Source organism: Aphelocoma coerulescens, chromosome 6 (genome assembly GCF_041296385.1).
Source record: "Aphelocoma coerulescens isolate FSJ_1873_10779 chromosome 6, UR_Acoe_1.0, whole genome shotgun sequence".
In the NCBI taxonomy this organism is placed as follows: domain Eukaryota; kingdom Metazoa; phylum Chordata; class Aves; order Passeriformes; family Corvidae; genus Aphelocoma; species Aphelocoma coerulescens.
In genome coordinates this window covers 17,994,935-18,008,815 of record NC_091020.1, presented here as the reverse complement: position 1 = coordinate 18,008,815, position 13,881 = coordinate 17,994,935, and positions in this window count along the sequence as shown.

Below are 13,881 nucleotides of genomic sequence, written 5' to 3'. Positions count from 1 at the left end.
GGCCCCTAGATGTCACCTACTTGATCATGGCAACTTGGCACAGGGCACTAAGAGGGCAGCAGCTGCTTGGAAGATCACTGGAGGTCTGGGTTTGATCCTTTGACTGAATTTGGTATTATTAGGGCCTGTTGTGTTTTATTACTCCCTAGCAAAATGAAAGCAGTGGCACAGAATCAGCGGGTTCAATGGATGGGAAGTATCTGCAGAGCTCCCAAGCAGCAGGAACGCTAAGGAATGAGGCCTCAGTGAAAGACCACATGCCAGAGCCAGGCATCCAGTTGCACTCCTGGGACCATACAGCAGATACCTCTGCCCATGCACAAGCAGCATGACTTATGTGAGGAGCTGCTGGGAACATGGGGGTTTTTTCATAGTGCAGCTCTTGCTGCCTGTGGCACAGCACTACCACACATCCCATCCCATCCTTCAGGACCCAGGTACAGTGCAGATCTGCTGTCTCACTGGCTGGGGCACAGAGAGGGTGGTGAGGGGGGGATACTGACCTGTGTTGAAAGACCCAGTCATGCACCTAGCCCAGAATACAGGTCATGTCTGTGCCACCTGATTTTGAAGAGCCTAACACAAGGCAGAACCAAGAGCACCCTATAATTAAGGAAACACATGCAATGCTTTACAGGCAGCATGGGGTGACTCCATTATGTGGGTCTGGAAAGCTCCTTTTCAGCCAGTAAACTTGAATGATGGGAGATGTGTCAGCTGGGGGAGAATAGGATCCAGACTTTAGGACCTCATAGATCACTCTGCTCTGCCCTCTATGGTGTTTGATGTAAGCCTGTGTGGAGCAGGCAGTATTTGCTGGCTAAGGAACAGTGCATGTCTGGTAGCACCTGTGAGCACTTACCTCACATCTCTCTTACTTACAGTGCCTTGGGCCTTACTCGCCAAACTTTCATTCTTGTGAAAACCAGCCAACAGAATTTCTCCTCTTCATTCTTCTTTTTTCCTTCTTCGTTGAGGTCCATTTTTCAGCAGGCCTAGAAGAAACCTTTCAGAGATACCCAGGGAAGACTGTTTCTAAAACCAGAAACCACTATCACAATGGGATTCAGCATGTTAGGATAAGACAAAGTAACACAGCCACAGAAGTTTTTCTATCAGCGTGTCAAGCACACATACCTTTAAACAATATCCCACACTTAATTCCTTTGTGTAAGGAGAAGAGAGCACCAAAGAGTTCATAAATTCCCCCCCAAAAAGCACTATCAAATGCTGAATTAGAACTACAAAACATTTAGGTTTCATGGTTAGAAAAAAGTCCTATCAGTTAATGAAGAGCAGTCAGTTGTTGGGACTGAAGGCGGGTCTGCTCACCAGACCCAAGAGGACAGGCTCTCCAGGAGCTCACCAGCTGCTGCTGAAGCGGCCCTGACGGGAACGTTTTCACCAGCTAGAGGTGATGCTGGGACACCAGTTACACACCAACTCTCTGTGCTGAGTAAAGCTGGTAGAGGACCAGGACAGAAGTACCCAGCTCCATAACAGAATCAGTTTCTGCCCAGATTTTGAACAATACTTTTAGTTTTCTTCCAGGAGCTTAATCATCATCACTGAGGTTTAAAATTTTACAGCTGTCTCGTTCTTGAGAAATCTTGTATATAAGTTTAGCAGTACACAGTATACTATAGTCACTCTTTACTGTAAGAAAAACAGAGACACAGCCATGGATAAACAATTCTGTATCCAAGTTCCTGTTTTCTTACTTAGGGCGCTATGTTAATTCTCTTGGCAATAATCCATTTTCAGGGCTTCTCATCAACACAGGCATTTGATTCCCACTTCCAGGCAATGTTAACAGAGGTAGAGATAGTTGTTATCTCTATGTATTGCATCAGGGATAGAGAAAGGGAAAGTGGTAGCAACAGCACTAATCAACTGTTAAACATCAGAAATAAAAAAAACAGACTTTCAAGCAGAGTACCTTGGTGTTGAGTAAGCTGTTTATGACACATTTTGAAAATTTTCCCAGCACAGTGTATTAATGTTCATGTGTTTTCATTACTTTTCATTTAAATGAAGTCTTCTCTGCCTATTTTTTTTTTTTGCATCAAACAGGTGGATTTTATCTACATTTGAATAATACCATTCTTATTATAGTAATGTTCAGAGGCTAAGGAATCCAATCATCTCGTGACAGACTTATTGAGGAACCAGCACAAACAGTGAAAGCTGCTTTCTGCAGATCAAGATGTAAAAACTGTATTAGTAAGGCAACCATACATGTCTTCAATCTGTCAAATCTGCCTGAGGAGGAGAAGGTGAAGAGAGAGTGAAGAACATTTTAGCCAAGGACTGATTGAATTTGAGCTATAAAAATGTGTTATCATGTTGTACAAATTAGCAATAAATTTTCATAAATATTTGTACAAAGACATATTTACTAACACTTACATATTTCCTAACATATTGTAGAGCTTTCTTACATTCATGTACCTGTGCAGTGGCCTTCAGTGGGGACTTCACTGGCTGGCTGCAAATTCACAGGGATTGTGCATATGCAATCCCACCTGAGCAGAAAGCAGCAGGTATAGGATGAAGTTATCAGGTCCTTTACAAGATAATGTTGATTTTTCCTCTTTTTAGAATATAGAACTAAATTTTCTTGTTCTCTAAATACAATTTGGATTATAAATAACCTTTACTGTCGCTCTGCAGGGTGTTGTTTTCTTAAAGCCTCATTGCAATACATGCAGCCGTGCAGACCCACGTGTGGGCATGTCACCACACACACAAGCAGCAAGCACGCTCTGTGCTCCTAGGAACTGTCGGGGCCAACTGGCACTGCTGGGAGAAAGTCAGTCTTTGACACACCGTGGGCAGCGATGAGCACCACACCTAAAAAAGCAGAAGCACCTGAGGAAGACCAGCTTCAAAACAAAAGGTATTTCCTCCTCTGCAATGAAACCAGCTCTGGGGTGGCAGCCAACCCACAGTTTACTCCCAGAGGTGACCCACGCTTGTCACAAGTCAGGGAGCTTCCATCAAGGGGCTCAAGGAGTCACTTCTCATAGGCTGGGCTGCCGTCAGTGCCAGAGGCAGGGTGTTTGGATACAGGCTGCTCCTTTGACCCAGATTTATCACAGCCAGCAAGAAGAGGGACAAACACAGTCTGTGTCCCATGGTGTATCACAAGCCAACACCTGCCACTGTCCCTACAAAAACAAAGCAGGACTCAGACCAAAGATTTTTTCCCCAATCCAGCTACCTGGCAGGTGCAAGAGAGTCTCTGTATGATATCCCTGAGAACACAGCAGGTTGCAAGCTGGTGTTGAAGAAGTGTGATGAGAGGAAGGAATGCTGATCACTCTTGGGTTTTGGGGAATGTTACATTAATACATAGGCTAACACATAGCGGAAAAAATAGCAGGATGCATCAGATGTGAGAGATGAGATTGTAGTTTCAATCAGCTTTGTTAACAGAAGCAAGCACAATGGAGAATTGCAGTGCTACATCCAGCTTTCTGATGGAATAGCATAACTCATATAATGGGAGACTAGTAAAAGAAGGTCTCTGTTGTGGAATAGTTTCCCTCCTCCTGAACTTCCGTTCCTGCTGGTGTTCCCACTTTTAGATGCACCAACACTTTTTAAAGCATTTAATCTCTGAAGCATATGTAAGGCCTGTGGGATTTTTCAGTTTATTCACAGTAAATCTTGCTTTGAAATATTGTTTGGTTTCATTAGCTATTATTCATACTTCAGTGGCTTTCATCTACTCCCCAATTACACGCTTACGAGTTCAGTAAAGCCCTTAAACTCACTGTTGTGACCACCTATGATTGCTGGGCAGTTCTCTGGGAATTTTATAGCATATGGCTACAAACTGGCACAGGGTTGCCCTGTATGGGAAAGCTCACTTGGAGCATCATTGACCTTTTCTGCCTTTTTTGGAGGAATCCCACGAGGATGGTGTCCAAATCTCTCAGCAGCGGCAGTCCAGCCCACCTCGGACGCCTGCACCCCGCTCAGCTGGCATGAAATTCTCCAGCTGAGACCCGCGGGACGCTCCACGGGCTGCCCTCGTAGTCTTCCAGTCCTCGCTGGCGGCCGCGCGGGAGCCAATGGACCGAACAGGACCGGACCCGACCCCCCGCCTGCGCCGCCCGGCCCGGCCGCCAGGTGGCGGCAGCGCTCCGCCCCGCGCGCGCCGTCCGTGTGGCCGGCCGCGGGTGCGCGCTCCCCTGTTGTCCCCTCCTGCTGTCCCCTTCTGCTGCCCCCTCCCCTGCTGCCCCCTCCTGCTGCCCTCCCCTGCTGTCCCCTTCTGCTGCCCCCTCCCCTGCTGTCCCCTCCCCTGCTGCCCCCCCTGCTCTCCCCAGCTCTCCCGCTCTCCGGGCCCGCTGCTGAGCGCGTGTCGCAGCGGGTGCCTTCCCGGGGTGAGGGTGGCCGCACACACCGAGCTCCGCTGCCCTGGTGCCACAGCCTGGGCTTTGTGAGTCGTTTGAGCGGCGCCCCGGCACTGCCAGCCTGCCTCGGGCTGCAGCTCGCCAAGGGCTCCCGGGCCAGGCAGCGCAGCCCTGGGGCACCCCCGCCGTGGGCCCTTCACGCAGCTGGTCCCCCCTGCATGCATGGCCCCCTCCTCAGCTGGCTCTTCTGCCAGGAACCACATTCCCCAACAGCCACTAGCACTGCAAATCCCAATCCCACCAGCACTCACCTTCCGTACTACACTGGGCTTGTCCCTTATCAAACTCAGTCAATTACTGCCTGTCACCCTCTTTAACAAGGACAATATGGGCAGAGCCAGCACAGCCTCAACAAGACCCAGCCTGTCCTTGCCAGGACAGAGCAGCAGCAATGTCCATCAGCCAGAAGAAAAGCAGCCAGCCATCTTTAAATGCTCAGCAAAGCACTCAGCTATCAACCAATCCTGCCTGAGGACCAGTGCAGGTGTTTGGGATGAAATGAGTACAGTTTATTCTGCCTGGGAAACCTTTTTCTGGCTGGTCAGTGATCCTTGCATATCATGCACAAGCTACAGAATGAGCGGCAGACACTGCCATGGAGGCTGTACCACGGCCATCTGCTGAAAGTTGCCAGGCTCTTTGCAGTTTAATCATTGCATGTTGACTTTAGGAACACTTCCACCTCTCAGAGCCTCTAGCAGGGATAGGCAGTGCAGACATCCCATGAAGAATAATTTAATGATAGTCCAAATGGTGGGGCTTATAAATATATATATATATATATATATAAATCCAGTATAAAACTGGATTAGCAGTTCAAATTTAAATCCTCAGCAATGGTTAACTGACATGTAACTCATTCCTGGACAGGGAACTCACCCTGTCTGTTCCTGTTATGCCTGGAGCAAACTTTAGCAATGAGAGACCCTGAAATCAGGGTCATCCAGGGCAAAACATCAAGCATCTCTCATACCTGCTGTGGGACTAGCCCTCTCCCCTGCTTCTAGCAGCTGTCAAGTGTCAGCAGTTGACATTTTGATGTTGATTTTCCCATAGTCTATGGCTAAGGCTCACATTAACACATGCTGAAGAGGAGATACCCTGCTCTCAGGGGTGAAAGAAATGTTTGTGATACATCCAGCAGCACCAGAAGAAGGGCTGGGTCCCTGCATCTGAAGGCCCGGCACCTCCTGAGATCCAGCTGTGAGCACCAGGGAGGAAATGCAAACCAAGGAATCCTGACATCTTTGGAAACCAAGGCAGGAACCCTCTGGACCCTAAAGAGCTGCTCTAGCTTTACCTCAGCAGATCCTGAGCTCACTCCACTGTTCTTTTGGGGGAAGGTGCTGGCCAAGTCCTCTCTAGAGACCAGAGAGGCAGATTCCTCAGGGGCTGCAAATGTTTCACCACATTTCTATTTTTGTTCACTGGTTTTCTGTAACCAATCATTGTTTGGATGAAAATAATTTGTCTGCAGTGCAATTATATCCATTCAACTTACACAGTCCCATACTGCACATGCCTTATATGTCTCTTCTTATTCCTGACTATGTAATTCCAAATACGTGGTTGTAAATTTATATTCTCTAGGTAGGAAGACAAGATAAGAAAGGCTGAGGTGGCCATTTGAAAACCCAGAGGCTGGCATCAGTTTTGTGATTATGTGATTGATATTCAGCAATGAGCCCATCACCTGATTAAGCCAGTCTTTTAAGGATATACTTGAGTAATTGAGAATGAGGAGGTGAAGAAGGAGTTGGGGCCAAACCAGTCACTGTCAACACTGTGTGTTTGCACACCAGTTAGCTGCCATCTGTGTTCTAGAGCTTTCCAGACTCATTCTACCTCAGCATTTGGGCATGTTAGTTGGGATCCTGGAGTACCTGTGGGGTGCCCTTAGCATATTACAGAAGCTGTGATCAGGTGGGGACATCATTGGGCAGGAGACATTGCAGTCCCTTGGTAGTGGTTTTTGAGGTGCCATCCTGACAGGCATGTATCCCCCTAAGCTGTACAGCTGAGTGTCACACATGATACCACAACTTTGCTGCTGCAGGATAAGGTAAGTTTGCCTGGATTCCCCCTGTGTGATATTTTTGCTGTTCAAGTTTTAGGGTTGCTAATCTTTATATCCAAATCCTTTTTCATAGTTGTTATTCCCAAGGCATGCCACAGAGTCAGCAGGCTATTTAAAAAGCAAAATAGCACAGTGGACAAACAAGGAAAATCCTCAGACCTTGCATGTCCTCAGTGTCAAGCAGAACCAGACAGTTACACACCTTCCAAAACACACCAAATGCCTGCTGTGCAAATGTGTGAATGCATGTGGGGGTCAATCATCTGCTCATCTCTCCAGTGCCATGAGGACCACACTTTGTAAGAAGCCTTTGCAGACTGACATTTTGAATGAGACTGCTATGTTAGTACTGTCGCAAGACTTTAGAGACAAAATGAGGATGCTTCAAAAAGGTAACAGAAGTCGCTAAGAGCAGATGGTATCAGGCTGCAGGATCTCCTCAGTGTTACCTGCCCAGGATTTCTTTTACACTTGCAACAGATCTTTCCCTCTTTTAAGGCTCCAAACACAAACACCAGGTTAACATGGGGCATTTTTACCCACCAAAACTTACAGGAACATAGAAGTCTGCAGCCCTTTACTTTAAGTGAGGAGGTAAACATGGAAAGAGAAGAGCGTTTCCAGCTCCATTCTTTAGAGGAGGCAGGGCAGACAGGTTCTTTAGAAGACCTGAAAATGCAGCAAAACCAGGCAGGTGGGTAAGGGAGCAAGCAAGGAAACCTAAAAATGTTCCTGGCCAGAAACCTAACAGCTTGTAGGGCCTCTCTACTTAAGAATTCAAAATGTCCTTGGCCAGCCATGCACACTGCTGCAGCCCACACACTGTGGTGAGGATGCACTCTGCTCAGGGGGGAATCCTGACGGATCTTCAGTTGCAAATGAAGAAGACATTAGAAAAAGACACAAGCACCATCCCTGCTCTGTAGGCAAAAAAAACCCCAAAACAAGAAAATGCTGCTGACCACATACAGCTCTTCACTGGGATAAGCAGAGAGGGAAAAGAGGAAAAGCAATGCTGGTTCCTGGAGGAGTACAAAGCTCTCTGCTCTAGTCCTGTTGTCCAAGAGGAAAGAAAACATTCACTTTAAAAGTGACTGAGGTATGGATATAGACAAAGTTGTAAACAGCAGACAGGGAGAGGCACACCATGTCTTTGAGGTTTTCTTGTGTGTGCCACTGTAAGGAGGATTGGGTTGAGGGTCCAGCAAGTTTCTCCTTTGTCCTTTCTGCTTCTCATACCAGCAGCATGTGTGCATTCTCAGGGCAACCCCCCCAGTATCTCCCTGCCAGGGTATGCCTGCTTCCCCTGACAGGAGTCTCTCAGAAACATCTCCAGGATAAAAATGAGTATCTGGAATTCAGATATACTCCAGCAAGTATGTAAGGAAGATGTCTCCCAAATCTCTAAACCCCAGGTTATTTTTAACTTTGGTAAGCTATTTTTGTTCCCCTAAAGTTTGGGACAGCCATCAAATTCTCAGGCTGCTATTGCAGCAAGGAAACAGGGTAGAAAGCAATGATGCAGAGCACAGACACACACAAAGAGGATAAACAGCAGCATGGGACACTGTGCTCTGCCCAAGAGGCAGCTGCAAACTGACCTTGGACGTGCGCTCACCATTCTCTGGTGCTGCAATTTCCCGCTGTGCTGACTATGTGGCAATGTGTCCCCAGGGCTCACGCTCACAGCCCCGCAGCATCACCTCTGTCTCCACACAGGTGGACATCCACCTGCAGATGCAGTGGGTATCTTGGATGTGTCAGCTGCATCTAACCCGGGCTGACACCACGGAGCACGAGACACTGTGGTACTGCCCACGCCACCTAAGCTGGGTCAGAAGATCTGCCACCACGAGGTGGCATTTCTGCAGATCCCTGCTCGGCACTCTCACGGTGCTGGCAGCAGAGGATGGGGTACCTGGGAGGACGGTCACAGCCTGAGGGGAGGGGCAGGAGGTGTGGGCTGCAGGTGTGAGAAGGAAAGCACAGAAGGCCTGGAGGAGGAGAAAGGGCAGCTGAGATGAGCGGAGAGGCTGCAACCCGAAGAAGGGAGGCTGCAGAAGTGCAGAGGTGCCGCTGTCCAGCGAGCGCAGGGTGGGAGGGTGGGGATGGGCGCTCGGCATGCGGCTCCTTGGCACCTGGCCTGCCATATCTGATGTGGGTAGAAGGACACCAGAGAGCACCAGTGCTGAAGAGAGGGTGGCAACACAAAGACTGCTGTGTTCCTCTGGTCCCCATCCCTTTCTCCCCCTCTTCTCCCAATTTATTTACCCAAGTTCAAAAGACAGCCTCACAGTCCGGAGGGGCTGGCTGAAGTGGCCAAGGGGTGGGCTGTGAGGTCATCTTCAATGAGGGCAAAAATCCAGTATCAACAATGCTGCCCATTGTATGGCCCTGTTTAGACAATACTGGCTGGGTTCTTGCTGCTGGCAGCCCGGGGACTGGGAGCAAAGCCTGTTTGGGGTAACAGGAGGGGAGGAGGGTGGGCAGGGTGTCTGGCATTGAGTCAGACGGCAAGAGATGGAGCAAAGTGCAGAGATAAGCACCCTATCCCAGTCATCAGCATATTATCAGCCTAATTCTTGATGCTCATTAAGATTGTCTTGGTGCTTATTCTCTCATCAATGGCAGGGAATTTAGCCATCCTGGTCATAGCCTGGAGCCATGGCTGTCACCCCAGTTATGTCTGCATTCCCTTCTAGCCCTGGAAACCAGACACCAGTGATTTCTGCTACTTTATTGACTCCCTTTAACCCCACATTTTCCACTCAGCAGCAGCAGGGTGGCAAGGTAAGCATCAGCTTCTTCTTCCAGCCCTTGCCTTTCCAAAGGCAGTTGGGGGTTTGGCCACTGCTATTCTGGGTGCTCCCAAATGAGGAGCCCAGGTAATCCATACTGAGCTTAGCCATGCTTTAAGAGTGAGGATGGAGCAGGGGATCTTCAGGAAATTATGGGAACCATTGAATTTATAGAGCAATGGATGATGTTCTAAGGTGTGTATGTGATGGGGGGAACATGACAGAAAGCAAGCAAGCAACCAGGATGCTGCCAGTTCTTCTAAAAATAAATAGCACTTTTGGTAAATGCCATGATACCAGGCTCCTCAAGTCACAGTGTCTGGAGCCAGGTGACTAAACAATTCTTAGCTTTCCATTTCAAATATGAAAGCCATTAAGTACCTCTCCTGGATAAGGAAGAGTGTGTGAAAATATAACACAGGTCATCAGATTCCAAAAGGAAGCATGGGGGGAGAAAGCAACATCAAACAAGGGTGGTGATCCCACAAGCTGGCATCTGATCCCTGGCACCTGAACTACCAAAACAGACAACCCTGAAAGACCTTCACCTGCCATCATCTTTCAAGCAGGCATTAATTCTGAACTCTTTTAGTCTGAGCCAGGTCCTGTCCCAGCTCATTCTGTAGCCTTGGTCCCCTACCCTATTTCTCTGCAACACATAACTCTGCCCAAAAGTCAACCCATCAAAACCAGGGACACCATTAACCTATGAGACTGCTGGCAGCAGTGGTGAATGATGCCAGTGTTCATCTGCTCTGCAGAGCGGGCTCAATGTCCTTGAAGAGCAGATTCTTTATGAGGGTAAGGAGGAGAAAGAAAGCATTGGGGAAAGGACAGAAAGCCACTCCACCACTTCTCTTTGGATGAAAGACCCATGGCATGATTCTCCTACCTCTAGAAAAAGCTCTAAAGCTGGAATTGCTTCATACTTCTCCAGGAAAACAATGCAAGAGATGCAGAAAATAATCCTAGGAAAATTTTTGCAAACCTTTATTTTTGACATAGTGCTCAGTTCTTTCCCCAGTTTTCAGCTTATTTCCTCATTACTTGAGTCTCCTCTTCTTGTTTCAACTTCCAGCTGTGAAATAGAAGACAAAGTGGGACACAAGGAACGTTGTTAAAGAAGATAAATAAACAACATGCAACAAACCTTGCAAAGCCCTTGCAGCAAGCGTTTATGTGTACATGGCTTTTCCAACAGTTTTGGAGGGGGCAACTAAGGAGATCCAATAAAATTTCCATGATGTCAACACCAGATGAAATCCCCTTGCAAAACTTACTGCTAAATGGAAAAGAAATTTTTTTTTTAGGGGAGAATAGGAAGGAACGTGTTATGGTAAAAGAACCTTAGCTTAGCCTTGATGCTTTTCTCTGCATTCTGGCACTCCGGTAGCAAAATCAGGGTGGTTAGTGCATCCCAGGACAGGAATGTAACAGTTCTTCCTCTTAAGAGGTCTGCTCATGGATACTGTCTTGTGGTAAACCTTACTGCTGGTTTGTGCCTCATTTTCCCCAACACTGATGAAAAGGTTGAAAAGGTTGTGAGACCCTTCTGACAAAAAGAATTCTGCAAGAATTTTTTGCTAGCCCAGTGCCTCTGCTGAGTCATGAATCTGTGGGGAGGTCCTAGGAAGGTAGAAACAGCCTTACATGAGATCATGTATTTCTAAAAAAATTCTGTGCTGAAGTTCATGGCCTGTGCTGCCCATGACATGGCTCTGTTCATTGCTGCCCTGCACCACGGCCCTGGCATTACATCAGCTCATTTATGAAAGACTATGACCCTGGGCAACAGTCACCAGATGCAGAAGAATTGAATCAGTTTCCTGAGGATGATGGCTGAAGCCGAATCGTCGTGAAGCAGTGTAGGTGTACACCACGAGCAATGTAATTCTGCTGAAGGCTCAGCTGGGAAGTTCTCCCTGAAAGGAGGGAAAAGCCTGTAGAGATTTATATCTCTGGAGAGATACAAACTAGAGCAGGAGAAGCCCAGTTTAAGATGTATTTCTGTGTCTATATAGACATTTCTGTTTTCCCACCTGGGCTGCCCAGTGATCCCCCTCTTGTCTCAAACCTTGAGCAGCAGAGCTGAGACAGAAGTCTGCAGCTGGGACTCGGATGGGCAGGGCCGGGTGGTGGGGCCAGGGGTGTGCAGGGTGCAGGCCACCGGCAGGGCCAGCAGCTCTCCACAGGAGGGAGCCTGGCTGGCACAGCATGGCCAAACCTCCAGCCCACAAAGGACCAAAAAGCCTTGTGACAGGCAAGGCCAGATCTGTTGCAATCTAAATATTGGAAAAGCAAACCACTCTGCACACTCTCCACTTCCTCACCAAGGTGTCAATGCCTGAACCTCGAGGCCACATTCAGGAGCATTAACCTGTTTCAAAGGTGATGAAAACGGCAGCTGGAGAAGCTGGCCAAGCTGTGAAGGGCCTTTCTCAGGGCTGTCTTTGGCACATAAGACTTGAAACCTGCCAGGTGAGCACAGCCCCAACAATGATCAAGATCATCTCTTCCTCTATGCAACAAAAAAAAATGTGATGGTCACCCCCAGAATAACTTGGCAGGGGAATATGCAGAAAACACTCCTGTTGTGAGGGAGCAGCCAAACGTGATATTAATTTTAGAGCATGGTAAAATCCAGCTGCCTTGTATAATCCTTCTTAGTTGCACTCCCTGTCTGAGGAAGGAAACCCATGGAAAAGGAAGGGCTCTGGTTGGGTCTGAGCATCTGCAAAACTGCAAACCTTGCATTCCCCAAAGCCTCACTGTCACCCACCAGTAGCATTGCCAGGTCTGCTCCTGGTTCTCAACATGGAGATTATTTTCCCCATGTGTTATGAGCTGGAGATTACTTTTTTAAAATCAACAAGTCTTCGTTTTTTAATTGTTTTTTCTTTTCTGGTTTTCTTTTGGAAATCAGGTTTTCTTAGGGCAGTTTTTAGCTCAGTTTGTAGTTTTTTCAGCACTCACATAGAAAATTGGTAGAATTTTTAATTAAAACATCATTTCTCCTCAGTGTTGTTAAGCAAACATTTAATGGAGAGTCTTAAAAGAGATGATTGAAAGTCCCTCCTGATTCATGTCTGCTTTCACCATCTAGGAACATCTTCTGATGTGGGCTCTCTGTTTTAATATTGTGTCTCAAAAGGTGGGCATGACTTGAGATCCTAATGTCAAATTTAAACATATATTCCTCACAGACCTCTTCATCCATCATAGTGAAATGAAAAAGCAGGGACATATTTTCCCCCTTTCTGGACACCTCTAAATCTGGAGAACAAATGGGCTACTGTTATTTTTTTTTTCATTGTCACTTTTCCCTTCCAGTGATTACAATGCAACTCACTTTTGACAGCTGCCACTGAATCAGCCATGATATGTCTGATGTGCCCAGGGATGGACTCTGCAAGATCTTGGTTGTCTGTCTGCACCTCGTGTGGTCAGCTCCATCACTGCAGGAGAGCTCCAGACAGGATATATGTCAGAGGATATGGGCACACTTTTGGCTTTTCACATCCCTGGTCCACTCCCAGAATGACTCATGTGTCAGCAGGGGACAGAAACTGAACACGGGACACACTACTGAGTAGGGGAAGCAGCTACCAGAGGTCCTGGCCAGGGTGATGGCATCAAGGTACCCTAAGCCTTGGTGCTAAAGAGGGTGCCTGGCTCGGTGACCACACGGTGGAGTTCGGAGAGCTGCCTCCGAGCTCTGCCACCGCCAAGGTTTGATTTGTAAGGGCCCTGTTTTTCACTTTTAATAGTGAAGGTCTCTATGGGATAGAGTTTGAATTTTGGATAGAGCTTGGATTTTTGATAGAGGCTGGATATTGCTGACATTACTGGCTAGCGAGGAGGTTGTTATGGAAAATAGCTGACGGCAAACTGAGCTACTTAGTTTTCCTTCCATCTTCCGCTGAAGGCACTATTTTCTGGGGACAACGGACAGGATTCTTTTTAAAATGTTACAACCAACATTTTCCAGACTGTTTTTGCATATCGTGATGAACATCTACGCAGACATACATTCTTATCCGGACACAAGTAGGGGGATGGCGGGGGGGCCTTTTCTTTGCAGAAATCGATGATTTCTCTACACACATATACGTGTAGAACGCTCCCCAGACAGATCCCCAATACAGAGCAGATGTTTCATGCTGAGTCCCCTTCTTCCCCCGCCGCAACCCACATCCAGCTGGGGAGGGGGAGCGGGACTCCCTGCCATCCCTCACCCCTCGGGAGCCCCTTATTTCATGAGGCGCAGCCCTCGCGGCGGCGGAGGGGGCTCTCGGGGGACCGCAGTACGCCCGGCGCTCCCCGGCGGGCGCGGAGCGGGGCGCGCAGCCGGGCGCGCAGCGGGGCGCGCAGGGTGCGCGCCGCGGGGAGCGAACAGCAGATTGCGGGCAGCCAATGGCGAGGGCAAACCGAGGTGGCACCAAATTTCCCGCAACCAATCAGCTCGCGAGGGGGAGGAAGGGGAGGAAAAAAAAAAAAAAAAAAAAAAAAAGGAAAGAAAAAAAAAAGAATAAAAGCAGCCAGGCATCATGAGAGAGCCTGCCCCTCGCCATCCTCCTCTTCCTCA